Below are 15,198 nucleotides of genomic sequence, written 5' to 3' on the forward strand. Positions count from 1 at the left end.
TTCAGTTCGAAGGTGACTGTGGAAAGATTAGGAATCTGGACCAAACTCTCCAGGCTGACATTGGAGAGGAGGAGAGTGGCAAGGGAGAAAGGAAGCAGTCCTGTCTGGACCATGGATGGGTGGACGAGCTACCTGGAGTAGATTTCCCAATGGAAATTTCCTGACGGTTCATTGTAGTAACCAGTAAAAGGTGGGGTCAGGGTGAGGATCCTTCTGGTTCTCGACTTGATCACTGTTTTGTTTTCCATTCTCAAGATGATTTCTTGTTTCCTGTGGGGCAGGTGGGAAAGGGAGAGAGGCTGGTGGAGCATTAGGACTGTCATACTCATAGACTGTTCAGGGGTAAGCTTTTAGAGTAAGGAAATGGAATGCCAGAGGGCATTAGTGATTTTCCCCCTGACATAGCTAGTGTTGTAGCTTGGTACAGTGTAAAGAACCCTGCTCTTTAAATCAGAAGACATAGGTTCAAATCCCATCTCTAGTGTTTACTCTGTGTCACCTTGAATGAATCATTAATTTCCCTGAGCCCCAATTTTCTTATCTGTAAATTGAGGCAGTTGAACTAGTTGGCCTCTGAGGTCTCCTCCAGCTTTTTTTTGTCAGGAACTTAGTAAGAGTTCTGTCATATGGGAAGGAACTGATGCAAATAGGTAGAAACAGTGGTAGACCAAGAAGCAATGTGAAATAGTAGAGTGTTAGACTTGGTGCTGGGGAGACCTGGGTTCAAATCCTACCTCACACATATAAGCTTAAATTCGCCCAACGAATTGTTTCCTTATCTGTAAAATGGGGATAATAATAGCACTCATTTCACAAAATTGTTGTGAAGCTTGAGAGGATTTATGCATACCTCGTAAACTTTAAAGCACTATTTACATGTCACCTAATTGTGTTATTATTACTAGTTGCGTAACCCTGAGCAAGTCACCTAACCCCTCTCTGCTTCAGTTTCCTCAGTTGTAAAATGGGGATAAAATAGCACCTGCCATCAAGGTAATTGTGAGGATCAAGCGAAATAATATTTGTTAAGCACTTAGCACAATGCCTAGAGCATAATCCCCTTCCTTTTTCCTGTCCTATTACTATTATAACACCATTGTTATTAGGGAGCCACTCCTTAAAGGCTATGAAAAGAGGGAGTCTTAGAGCTTCTCTAGGACCTGAGGAGGCAGTTGGTGTGATGAACATTAGGGTCCTTAGAAATGATCATGGGATCATAGAATTCATCTGGTCTAACCCTGGTTACCCTTTATTTTTCCAAGAAAACCACCAGAGAAGTGAAATGACTCTTTTAAAGATATACCTTTAGTAAATTATAGAATTAGGATTTGAATCCAAGTCTTTTGACTTCAAATCCAGCACTCCCTCTAATGATTCCTGTTTTATTGTTCCTTGACCCCTTTCTGGAAAATAGGTATCTGACTGTCCTGTTCTTCCCTTTTGGCACCAAATACCAGTCTTGACCCTTATTCTTCTCATGTTGCTCCTGTCTGGACAGGGCTCCCCATGGGCTCTACCTTCTTCCCTTGATAGCACCCCTTGCTCTGAAACTTTTATTTAACTCCTCTAAACCATTAAAACTCCTCATTCTTGTGAGAAGTCTGCTATCTGCTTGGGGGTAACCAGCTAGCTCTTCTGATAAATCAATCATAGGAAGGAAACAAAGATTTATTAAGCATCTACCATCTTCCAGACACTGTGCTAAGCATTTTACAAATGTTATTCTATTTGATCCTTGAAAAAAAAAACCATGGAAGGAAGGTGCCATTGTTAGCCCCATTTTACAAATAAGGAAACTGAGGCAGAGAGATTTGCCCAGGTTGCACAGCTAGTAATTATCTGAAGCTGAATTTGAACTCAGGTCTTCCTGATTCCAGGCTTGGTGTCATATCCACTTCACCACTTAGCTTTAGATTTGGAAACTGAAGGGAAATTAAAGGTCTAGCCCAATGCCGTCAGTTTACTAAAAAAGATAACTGAGGCTCAGTGATAGGTGAAGGGAATTGTTCAAGGTAATACAAGTGATAAAGGAGCAGAGTCATGATTCATATCTGGGCCACCTAACTATCTGGTGCTCTTTTCATTAGATCACACCATATGAGGATAGTGGGTGCTAATATATTACTCCTTCCAGTTAACGTACCGCAACACCAGCAGCCTTCTAGAGACCATGCCTTAGCCCAAAAGAATGCCTTCAGTGGCGGAGGTTTCAGACGTCAGAGATGGCCAGCAGGGATGGCATTTTTACCCAACAGGGCCTTTCTGACGCACCTCTGACCTGGCACCCTTGGCTGTGCCTGAACGGGCACATCGAGGCATCATAATCAGCATACGTTTGCTTTTGTCTGACACAGGTCACTGAGAGCGAGGGCACGCTGTTTGGGTGCAGAATCGGGTCTCTTTATGAGTGAGACTTAGGGTTATTTCATCCGTTGGGACTTCGGTTCTGTAGCAAAGCAGGTGGGGGAGGGGGAACTAGGAGTAGCTGAGACACTCCAAAGCCTGCATGCCTTGTATTCTCCTGGTCATTGATGGCGGAGTCGTGCTGGGGACACTTTCTCTCTGACAGGCAGGTCGTTTCCAAGGTTGTCAGGGGTCCTGATTTTGATGAAATAGAAACCACAGGTTTTGTGGTTGGACAGGTGTGGGCTGAGCATCGTCAGTCCCAAATCCATCTGTTTCTACTTGAAGCTCTTCATCTCCTCCTCTCTCTTCCTGTATCCACTCAATCTGAGTGCATAATAGCAGAAGTAGAAGTGAGGGAAGGAGGGGGAGGGTGACCCCTCTACAGGGAATTGCATGGGGCTTTGCATTGTTATGGCAATTTATGTTTGGCTCATAGATGATAGATTTTTAGAGTTCAAAGGGACCTTAGAGGTCATCCCACACAAACCCCCCATTTCACAAATGAGGAAGGTCTAGAGGGGACCAGGTGACTTGCCCAGGGTCACATAGCAAGTCTCCTCAGATTGAAAATCAGATTTTCTTGAATCCAAGTCCAGCACATGTGCATGTGTGTCCGAATGTGTATTTCCAAGCAGGAGAAAGGAGTCAGGAACAATGGCAGGGTATACATAGGAAACATTTTGTAAAAACCCCAGACTTTAATTCAATGCAGTTTGGTAAGTATATACTACTTGATGTCTAATTTAGTCTTTGCTTCATGCCTCCATTTGTCGTCCCACCAAAGCTAGAGATGTCTTTGCTGGTTCTGTGATTCTAGAGTCTCAGGAGTCCAGCTTTAGATGGTTCTACCCCTTGGCAATTCTTGAAAGGTAATTTACACAGCAGGATTTTCCAGAGTTCTTCCTTATTTAGTAAGAAGTCTTTATTATATGGTTAGGTCCCACTGGAAGTCTTAACAGTTTGATAACATGGGCCTTGTCCCCAGGGATCCAAGTTTAGAGATTGATAATAGTACAGTCATTTAGAACCTAGAAACAACAGAGCTTAGTGGGAATTAGGAAATATAGTTAAAACAGAAAGTAGGATACCTTTTTTGAGTATGTCCATATGGAAATTTGTTGCATATTTAAGATAAGAGTTTTATTTTCCAGGATTTGGAATATTTTTATATTCATAAATAAGTTTGTTAAAAAGATAAACTAGGAAGTCATCAGAAGATGTGAGATGTAAACCTTTCTTCTACCCCACCCTGATTCTCCTCTTTCTCCAAAGACTTTCCATCAGGTCTCAGTAATCCACAGGGCAACATCCCATTCTCCCCTCCCCTCCACTGAGGTGAAACTTTAAGCCTCTTGGATTGGGATTGGTTTGAAGTACTTGTCCAAGTCACAACAATTTCTTCTTAACAATTCTGCCAACAGTCTATCCTCATTCCCCTTCAATAAACCAAACTAACCAATTAATACATAAGCTTTTACTGAGGACCTCCGATGTGCCCAGCCTTATCCAAGACACTATGGGGGATAGCAAGTTGGTTAATGCATGATTCTTAATCTCAAAGAGCTCAAGATCTTGGCATAGAAAATAACTGCTAACATGGGTCAGAGGAGGGAGAGATGCCTGAGAGAGCTTAGGAAAATCTCACAGAGTGAGGCCTTATAAAGTCTGGGTATCCATGTTACCTAGGATCCATGTGTCCTGGATTTCACAGATAGGGGATTGGAGTGCCTAAGATCCAATTCAAGGGTAATTCCAATTTCCTGTATGACCTCAGATATGTTACTTTATCTGAAGGGGTCTTAGTTTCCTCTTTTATAAAATGAGAGAATAAACACTGGGTAACCTCTAAGATTCCTTCCAACTCTAAGTCCTATGATAAGGTACCTAGGAAGAGGACAGTGCATTTTTCTCTGCAGGTTGGTTTCTGGGAATTTCCATCTTGTCTCTCTCTTTTGGTAATTATATTCCACACCATGCCCTATGAATCCCATCCTGCTCCAGAGTGGTTTGTAAAGAGACATACAGATATTGATATGCTGTGGTAAGGTGAACTGAGTCTTGGGGTGCCTTGTAAGCAGAAGAAGGAACTATGGGGCACTCTCCTCCATCAGCTATCTTCTAGGACAGAGGTATCAAACACTGTTCCTGGAGCAACAATCCCGAGTACAACCACAACTAGATTAAAATGTAATTGGGAAATATTTTACAAAATAATAAAAATGCAATAGAATACAGATAATGTTAATATGTGATTTTCTAAGTCAGTGTGCTCCTGAAGGAGGCCATATGTATATTTAGTGACTCCATTTCTATTTGATTTTGAAACCACTGCTGTAGGACACTTTCTGTTCTAGGTGCCCTGCAGTACTTATCATGGATACACTGGAACTGGGGATCTTAACCTTATTTGTATCATGATCACCTTTGGCAATCTTGTGATGCGAATAGACTCCTTCTCAGAATAGTGGGTTTGTTTGTTTGCCACTTTGTTATTTCATCAGCTCTCAGGGATTTAATTGCCATCTTTTTACTGATGAATCTCAAATTGATCTTTCCTGCCCGAGTCTCTCTGCTAACCTCTAATCTTGAGTCTCCACACGTCTCTTTCAGATGTCTTTGAGACAACTCAAACTGGATGTCTAGTAGATATTGTAAACTAAACCTGTTCAAATCCTGACTCATTATCTCTCCTCCTAAATTCTACCCTTCTCCTTTCCTGTTTACAGTCAAGGGCTATACCATCCTCCCAGTCCCTCAAGCTTACAACCTAGATGTCATGCTTACCTCCTCATTATCTTTTACTCCCCATATCCAATCTCTTGTTAAGGTCTGTTGATTTCATTTTTGCAACATCTCTAAATATGTCCCTTTCTCTCCTGTGACACTCAACACTCTGATGCAGGTCCTCATCACTTCATGCCTGAACTATTGAAATGGCCTGCTGGTAGATAGACATGCCTCCAGTCTTTCCCAACTCTAATCCATGCTCCATTCAGCCACCAAAGTCATTTTCCTAATGTGCAAGTCCAACCACCTTTTTATTCAATAAACTCAGGAGAGTTTATTGTCTATCGTCTCCAGGATCAAATACAAAATCCCCTCTTTGGCATTCAAAGCCCTCCATAACCTAGTCACTTCCTACCTTTCCAGTTTTCTTATACTTTACTCCTTGCCATGTATTCTTGGACCCAATGACACTGGCCTTGATGTTCCATAAACTAAAGACTCCATGCCTTTTCTCTGGCTGTCCCCCATGCCTTGAATGCTCTTCCTCCTTGTCGTTGCCTACTGGCTTCCCTGGCCTCTTTAAGGCAAAACTAAAATCTCATTTACAGGAAGCTTTTACCAACTCCTTTTAGTTCTAGTGCCTTCCCTCTTTTAATTTTTTCCTATTTATCCTATACATAGCTTGTTTGCACATATTTGCTTGCTTTTTGTCTCTCCTGTTGGGTTGTAAGCTTCTTGTGGGGAGAGACTGTCTTTTGACTTCTTTTGTAACCCTAGCACTTAGCACACAGTGCTTACTAAATGGTTATTGATGGACTGTCTCACATGGACTAATAGGAAAACAAAACAAAACAAAACAGTTTCAGCACCTTGGACAGGGCCCATGGAGTAGTCATGAGGAACTAACCAGATGTGGAGGTAGCAACCTGATAAACTACAGAGCCTTATCACAATGATTTGCATACAGCAGGCATTTAATAAATGTTTGTTGCATTTTTTAAAAGTGTAAACATTGGACAATTTATCTTAGTGCTTGGCACATAGAGAACACTTAATAAATGCTTGTTAACTGACTGACAGAGAGTGAATGGAAGTTGGTGGGGGATGGAGACAGGATTGCCAGTGGATACTAGCCCTATCCCACCTGGTTGATCAGGAGACCTAGTGCCATACTAAAAGACTCCAGGTAAAATGACTACCATTACTGAAAGTATGCCCTGAAGTCCTGGTCCTGTCACAGTACTGTTTTGTGATCTTAGATGAGTATCCAATTCATTCATTCATGTTATTCTTTTGTATTCCTAGGGCAGCTAGGTGTTGCAGTGGATAGAGTTCTGGGACTGTAGTCAGGAAGACTTATCTTCTTGAGTTCAAATCTGGCCTCAGACACTTCCTAGTTGTGTAACCCTGGGCAGCTTAACCCTGTTTGCCTCAGTTTTCTTATCTGCATGAGGAACCAAAGGAGGAAATGGTAAACCACTCTAATATCTTTGCCAAGAAAACTCCAAATGGGGTCACAAAGAGTCAGACATGACTGAAAACAACTGAACAACAACATTCTTGTGGGAAATAAAAAGATGTGTGCTGGAAGAATTTGGAACTGTTTCAGAACTTGAAATCAAAGAATAATCATTAACAGTTCAATGTCTAACTGAAAGAAAGTCTCTCAGAGAGTACCCCAGGGATCTGTGCTTGGCTCCGTCAAGTCATTTTTATCAATGACTTGGATAAAGGCAGAAAGGGCATACTTATTGAATTTGAGAGTGATGCAAAGCTGGGAGGAATGGCTGACACACTAGATGGTAAAACTGGGATTCAAAAGACCATGACAAGATAGAACACTTACATTCTTAAACTTGGATTTGAAAAATCAACTGCATAGGTGCAGGTTGTGAGAGCAATTGCTAGGCAACAAATAGTTCATCTGAAAAAAAGGGGTTTTTAATCAGTCAGTCAATCAGTATTTACTAAATGCTTACTATGTGCCAGGTACTGTACTAAGTGCTGAGGATACAAATACAAAAAAAGAAAGATAGTCCCTGTCCTCAATGAGGTTACAATCTAATCAGGCAGGACCATTCACAACAGGAAGATGAAAAGGGATGAGGGGAGGGAAGGTACTCATCACAGGGGTTTGATAAATCCAAAGAAGTGCAATCAAGTGGGAAATAAAGAGATGGCTGGCCTGGATACCTTAATTAAAATGGAGGTTTTGGGAGGAACTCTCCACTCTCCATTCAAAGGGAAGGACTTCTTTGGTAAATGGTGCTGATGAACAGTGAGTTCCAAAGCTGACGTGATCTTGCAGGATAATGAGGTTCCTGGGTTTTGTTGTTGTTGTTTAGTCATTTTAAGTCATGTCTGACTCTTTGTGACTCCATTTGGGTTGTTTTGTTTTTGTTTTTGGGAAAGATACTGGAGCAGTTTGCCATTTCCTTCTCCAGTTAACTTTACAAATAAGGAAACTGAGGCAAATAGGGTTAAGTGACTTGCCCAGGGTCCCACAGCTAGTAAGTCTCTGAGACTGGATTTAAACTCAGGTCTTCCTGACTCCTGAACAGAAGCTCTACCCACTGCACCATCTACCTGCTCCTCCTGGGTTTTAGTGGATAGCAAACTCAATATGAGTTAACAGTGTGATAACGGCAGCCAAAAAGTAAATGAAATTTTGGACTTCATTAAGTGAAGCATAGTTTCCAAGAAGGATAAGGCACTCTGTTGCTCTCCAACCTGGTTGGTTTGTATCAGTTCTGGGCACTACATTGTTGGAAGGGCATTGTTAAGCTGGAGAACATCCCAAGGAGGCCAGACAAGATGGAAAACCTAAGTTCACACTACATGAGTATTGGTTGAAGTAATTGGAGATGTTTAGCCTGAATAAAAAAGGACATGGGAGGAGCATGATAGCTCTCTTCAAGAGGGATTAACATTATTATGTTTGGCTCAGGAGGGAATTATTAGCAACAATAGTGGAAGTTGTAAAGAGGTCAATTGAAGCTTGATGTCAGGAAAAACTTCCCAAAATGAGAACACTTCCAAAATGGAATGAGGTGCCCTGAGATGTAGTAGTTTCTTCTTTTTTGGAAGTCATTGAGATTCTTGGGCATGATATAAAAAAAGTCTCCACCCACTCATCCAGGGATGGGTTGGATTAGATGTACTCTGAGTTCACTTCCAATTCTGAAATTATTGATATTAAAAATGATATTAATAATAGTTGGCATTTTAAAGTTAGAAAAATCCTTTGCATACATTATCTCATTTGGACCTCTTAGCTATGACTTAATCACTACATTTTATGGATAAAGAAAATCAGTCTTAGAAAAGTTAAATGACTTGCCAATAGTCCAACTGCCAGAAAGCGTCTGAAGTGGTCTGCTGCTAGGACTCAGTGGAGGCTTTGAAGAAGAATTAAAAATGTCAGTGATGTAGAGCCAAAACTTTTATTTAGGGAGTGTTAAGTAAAATGATATGGAGTCATGTAAGCACATGTGGACAAGGATATAACTGTAACTCAGGGGAGGTCAAGGAATACAGGGTCCAGGTTTTGGGTTGGTGACCTTCAGCAGAAGGAGGAAAGGATTCAATGAAAGTCTCTCTCCTCACATTTGGTGCTTCCAGATTCAACTCTTCAGTCATTCCTCCTCCTTGGTTACAGAACTGTCTCTTCTACAACAATATCACAGCAAGTACTCCCTCCCATAAAAGAATCTTTAGCTGCCTTTTGTAGGACAACAGCTTATCTGCCAGTGTAATCTTGGATAGCTTACCTCCTGAAGCAACAATGACATCCACAAAGGGCAGAATTTTGATAGGGAGGATCAGGGTTTTACTCAGATGTGTCTAATTTAGAAATAAAGTGGAGCACCAGTGGAGTAGGTTTGATACAAAGACATAGTAGTAAATAACTGTAGTAATCCACTATTTGATAAACTCCAAGACTCCAGCTTCTGGGATAAGAAGTCACTATTTGACAAAAACTACTAGGGAAACTGGAAAAAAGTGTGGCATAGACCAACATGCATGGGTATATGATTTAGGCATAAAGGGTGATGCCATAAGCAAATTAGGAGATCAGGGAATAGTTTACTTGTCAGATCTACAGAGAAGGGAAGAATTTATGACCAAACAAGGGATAGAAAACATTATGAAATGCAAAATGAATAATTTTGATTGCATTAAATAAAAAAAATATTTTGCACAAACAAAATCAATGCAACCAAGATTGGAAGGAAAATAGAAAACTGGAAAACAATTTTAATATCCAGTGTTTCTGACAAAAGCCTCATTTCTCAAATATATAGAGAAGGGAGTCAAATTTGTAAGAATACAAATAATTTCCCAATTGATAAACAGTTAAAGGATATGGACAAGTAGTTTCCAGATGAAGAAATTAAAGCTATCTATAGTCAAGTAAAAAATGCTCTAAATCACTATTGATTAGAGAAATTCAAATTAAAACAACTTGGGTACCACCTCATACCTATCAGATTGGTTAATATCATAGAAAAGGAAAATCATTAATATTGGAGAATACGTAGAAAAAATTGGGACACTAATGTGTTGTTGGTGGAGTTGTGAACTGATTCAACTATTCTGGAGAGGAATTTGGAACTATGCCCAAAGGGCTATAAAACTGTGCATACCTTTTGATCCAGCAATAATACCACCCACTACTAGATCTGTATCTCAAAGAGATCATAAAAAAGGGAAAAGGACCCACAGGTATAAAAATATTTATAGTAGATCTTTTTGTGGTGACCAAGAATTGGAAATTGAGTGTATACCCATCAATTTGGGAATGACTGAGCAAGTTGTGGTATATGAATGTAATAGAATACTATTATGCTATAAGAAATGATGAACAGGTGGATTTCAGAAAAATTTACATGAACTGATGCTGAGTGAAGTGAGTAGAGCCAAGAGAACATCTTACACAGTGACAGCAATATTGTGTGATGATCAACTATGACAGACTTAGTTCTTCTCAGCAATACAATGATCCAAGACAATTCCAAAAGACTCATGATGGAAAATGCTATCCATGTGTGAAGAAAGGACTGATGGGGTCTGAATGTAGATCAAAGCATACTATTTTCACTTTATTTTTTCTTTCTTGTGGGGTTTCCTTTTTGTTCTGATTCTTCTTTCATAACATGACTGATGTGGAAATATGTTTAACATGATTTTACATGTATAACCTAGATCAAATTTCTTACTGTCTTGGGGAGTAGGAAGGGGAGAGAGGGAAGGAGAAAAATTTGGAAATCAAAGTCTTATAAAAACTAATGTTGAAAACTATTTTTACAAGTAATTGGAAAAAAATAAAGTACTATTAAGTGGGAAAAAAGATGTGTCTAATTTGTTTACTCTTCTGATGTCACCACAGGAAAGTGTCAATCATTATTAGCATTGCATGATTGATCGAAGTTTCTAGCAGACTTCTCTTCTATCCAGATGGGATTTGCACAACACTCTTCCTGATTGTGAATATTGCTTTTCTGGATCAGTGGGATTCAAGGCAAGAGTAGCAGGAAAAGAACACAAGGGAAGTTGCCAGTATACCTAGTCCTTGTGGGTCCATCACTAATATACTTGGGTTATTATGGACAAGTTACACGAATTCTCTGGTTTTCTCTAAAAGAAGTAAGATAGCTGTTCTTCCTTAATTTATGAGTCTAGCTTGAGGATGAATGGAGTAAGAAATAATAACTACTCCCAATTAAAGAACATTTTAACATTTGGAAATGCATTTGGGAAGTTGGGACCTCAGAAATCATCTTTTCAGCTGTCAACTATGGAACAGATCAAGAACTTGAAACCTCAAGAAGCGAAATGACTTGTTTACATGGTGCCAAGAGTGAACTGGGATTCTTACTTGGGAGTTCTGACTCCAGGGTTCTTTTCATGCTGCAGAGCATGCTGCTTTTTCCTAATGGTAGTAAACATATTTTTCTCCCCATTTTACAGGTGGATAGAGACTGAGGATTTAAAAAGGTGAAGTAACTAGCCCATAGCTCCTAAGTATCAGAGGCAGGATAGCAACCAAGACTTTTCCAATGTCTCCAAAATACAAAGTGGTCCTTCTTATTATGGTTACCTGACCAAAACATGAAGCAGTAGTGGCCTGTCCTGACCTTCCTCTGTAGCTTTGATCTCTCCAGCTGAGTGCCCATTGAACGCTGCCTGGTTTTGTTGTTGGGAAATTTCCTCTATTTCCTCTACCAGCCCTCTTTCTCCTGTAGTAGATCTTATCCTGTCCCCCACCCCCACCAAGACTCAGTGCTGTCTCCATGTCTGCAGCTTTGGCAGTGTAAGCAAGTAAGTCACTTTCACACCTTCCCACCCACATCTATCTCTGACCCTGTCTCTATCCACACCGGTGGGTGATGAGTTGTTGAAATGATTCTTTTGAGATTTTTTTTTGCTTCGGGGCTCCCTCAAAAGGTATAGACAAATATCTAGGGCTGGTAGTCTCCCTGGTACTCCAAAAACTTTGATATTCAGTGGTTTCAATTGTGTCTGATACTTTGTGACTCCGTTTGGAATTTTCTTGGAAAAGTCTTGCCATTTCCTTCTCTAGATAATTTTACAAATGAAGAAACTGAGGTAAACAGAATACACAGCTAGTTAGTGTCTGAGGCCAGATTTGAGCTCAGGAAAGTGAATTTTCCTGACTCTTTCCATTGTCACCTAGTTGCCCCTCCAGACAGCTAGCTTCTGACTAGCACTTTAAGAATTACAGAGCACTTTACATGTTATCTGCTTTAATCCTCCTATAACATAGTAACTACTATTATCAGGAAATTGAAGCTGAGTGGTTAAGTGACTTGCCTGTGCTTATCTGACTAGCAGTTCTCTGAGGCAGGGTTTGAGCTTGGGTTTTCCTGACTTCAGTTCCAATTGCTCTAACCACAGCACAATCCAGCCAGTTCAGGACTGGGGAGGGCAGCCTACCTTGGAGAGGCAGTAAATGGTAGAGCTGAGACTCAAACTCAGGCCTTGTGTTGGTGAATCTAGCATTCTCGCCTCTATACAAAGCAGGGAGGTGGCACACAGGACTGATTGCTGGGCCTGGAGTCAGGAAGACCTGAATTCAAATATGTCCTCAGACATTTACTAAATGTGTGACCAAAGGTGAGCTGCTTAATCGCTGTTTGCCTCGGTTTCCTCATCTTTAAAATGAGTATGATAATAGCCCCCAGGATTGTTGTGAGAATTAAATGAGACACTGTTTATAAGGTACTTTTACCGTCCCAGTACCTTTCCTCAATACAACAAGGGTGGTACAGGAATTGTGATGAGATTAGAAACAGTTAAGGGGGAAACTACTTAGTGGGTCTGGTAACTGATCTAACAGCCTTCCTTCCTCCTGTCTTGGATCTTTTTTTTTTTTTTTGAGAGGGGAAGGTAGGGCAATTGGGGTTAAGTGACTTGCCCAAGATCATATGGTTAGGGTTGTGTGTGTGTGTGTGTGTGTGTGTGTGTGTGTGTGTGTGTGTATGTTAAGTGTCTGAGGCCAGATTTGAACTCAGGTCCTCCTGACTTCAGGGACGGTGCTCTATTCACTGCACCACCTAGCAGCCCCAATATGACATCTACACTTCTTTTTTTGTTGCTTTTTTGGAAGGGGCAATTTTTTTTGGAGGGGGGAATGCAGGGCAATTGGGGTTAAGTGACTTGCTCAAGATCACACTGCTAGTAAGTATTAAGTGTCTGAGGGCAAAATTGAACTCAGATCCTCCAGACTCCAGGGCCGGTGCTCTATTCACTGTGCCACCTGGCCACCCCTTCCTGTCTTGGATCTTGACCTTCTTCCTTGAGCTTTTAGCCCTCAGTCAACAAATTGCACAAATACCCTCATTTGGGGCAGAGGAAGGTGTAGAGGGTGCATTTTTACCTCAGCCTCTTGGCAAAGGTTCAAGGATGTTGTTCATTTATTTGAAATGGGAAGAGTCCAGTGGGAAGTGTGAAAACTATTCAACTTTCCTTACAAAATATTTGTGGGTGCTAGGCAAAGGTGTCTGCCTGTCTGCATACTTGTGTGGGTGAAAGCAGTGCTTCTCTGTGTGGGGGGCTCCATTGCCAGAGTTGTGGATCTGTCTTGAATTGCACATCCATCTTTATCTCTGTGTTTCTGTATATTGGGGGGGGGTGTTCATGCACACTTAAATGCACATGCCCATGTCTCCCCATTCACTTGTGTTTTGTCTCTCAGAGTATTGGTGCTGAGGAGTCTAAGAGACTGATTTTGGAGATATTATGCTAAGGAATGAGATTCCCCCATCCCCCAACCCCTCTCCACCCCCAGAGCATATCCCTTCTCCATTAATACACCCCTGGAGTTCATTGTGATTAGCATCACTACAATAAACAGTAAATGAGTGAATAATAATTGGCCATCTATTTGAAAGTGTTACTGGGGTTGCCATGGTAATCACACCTTTTATTAAGCTTTATTAAGCAGTGGCAGCAGGAGGGAGGCAGTGGGAGCTCAGCTCTCCTTGGGTACTCAGCAGAGGCTCTGACCTGCTCGGTGACCTCTTCTAAGAGGGTATGCAGCACAGTTGGGGTGCAGAGGCAGGGCCCAAGGGTCCCCTCCTGGCTATGTCTCAGTTTCTGTGAGGCATTGGGGAGTCACCAAATAATCAGCTAGAGATCTGAAAACCTGGAGGACAAAACAAAAAATTAGAATGATTTTTTCCCCTTAAGTTGGAAATTATTAAAAAAAAAACTTATTATTCAATTCTTTTTTGTTTAAAAATGAATAAAATGTGTTAGAGGAAATACTCAGATGTTGCCATCTAACCTTTGCCTCCTCAAATTTATTTTTTTAATCTATAATAATTTTATATTAATAATTTTTCCTATTAGATCTTTATAACAGTGCAGCGAAGTGCATAGGGCATTAGATTTGGAATCAGAAAGAACTGAGTTCAAATCCTGATGATGTCATTTACTAGCTGTGTGACCCTTCATATCTGTATTTAGACTCTTTGTGCCTCAATTTACTTGTGTGTGAAAAAAAGAGAGCTAGACTCAATAGTCTTTAAGTTCCCCTATAGCTCTAAATGTATGATCCTTTCTACAGTGAGATCAGACATGAAATGACAATTTGCAAATTTGAGGGCAAAATTCATTTGTGTCTTTACTGGGTACTGACATTTTCAGGGACTGGGACTGGAGCTGACCTTGGCAGTAGCATCCAGTTATTCCAATCATGATTAGGAACAATGGGTACATTTCCTTCCTTGCTCCATCTTCAAAAGCACTGGATGAAAAGATAGATCTGTGTCTGGAATGGCACCAAATCTAGAAATCACTTACAGAAATCTTCAGTTTTCAGAAGTCCATGAAGATGACAAATCATAAGCCTTAGGAGAAGTGGACGCTGCTGACAGTGGCAGCTCAGGAAAGGAGACTGATTAGTTCAGTGTGGCAGCATTTATATTCAACTGGGCAGTTTTTTCTCTCTTTCTCCCCAGTTTCTTTTCTGAAAATGGGTGCTTTTGACACCGTAGAGGACATTCTGTCTAGAAAACATGCTCACTGTCTTATGTTTTACCCTCTCTCTAACAGGTGTCTGGTTTCCCGTGATTGGCAGGATCTAAAGACTGTTTTGTTGAACTCTCTATTTGCCTGATTCCTCAGGTGGCAGCTCCTGTTCCCTCACTCCCACCCCACCCCCACTCAAATCTCCCAGAGTCCCTGGGCTACCCACACACTCCTAACATTAACTGAGTGAATGAGTCATTCTTACACCCTCCTTAAAAAGTTCATCAGCTTGAAGCTCCATTTGTGACAAGCCTTAAACTAGTAGGTAAATTCAATTAATAAATGTATTATTTTCTGACTAAATTATACTTGTAAATATAATATGCTAAACATGAGCATTGTCTGAGAAAACTGAGTTATACATAATACATTTTGTGTTTATAAACTAGCAAAGTGACTTAAGATCTGGGAAAAGATTGCTTTAAAATGATTGTCTATATTTCCATTTCCCTCAATTTTCATTCCCCTTTCCTCTACCTCTGTACTCCTTCCCTGCTCCCTGCCCTCTCC

This window comes from Petaurus breviceps, unplaced genomic scaffold, assembly GCF_028583685.1.
Source record: "Petaurus breviceps papuanus isolate PSGF00001 unplaced genomic scaffold, PetGlider_PUasm1.0 91133, whole genome shotgun sequence".
In the NCBI taxonomy this organism is placed as follows: Eukaryota; Metazoa; Chordata; class Mammalia; order Diprotodontia; family Petauridae; genus Petaurus; species Petaurus breviceps.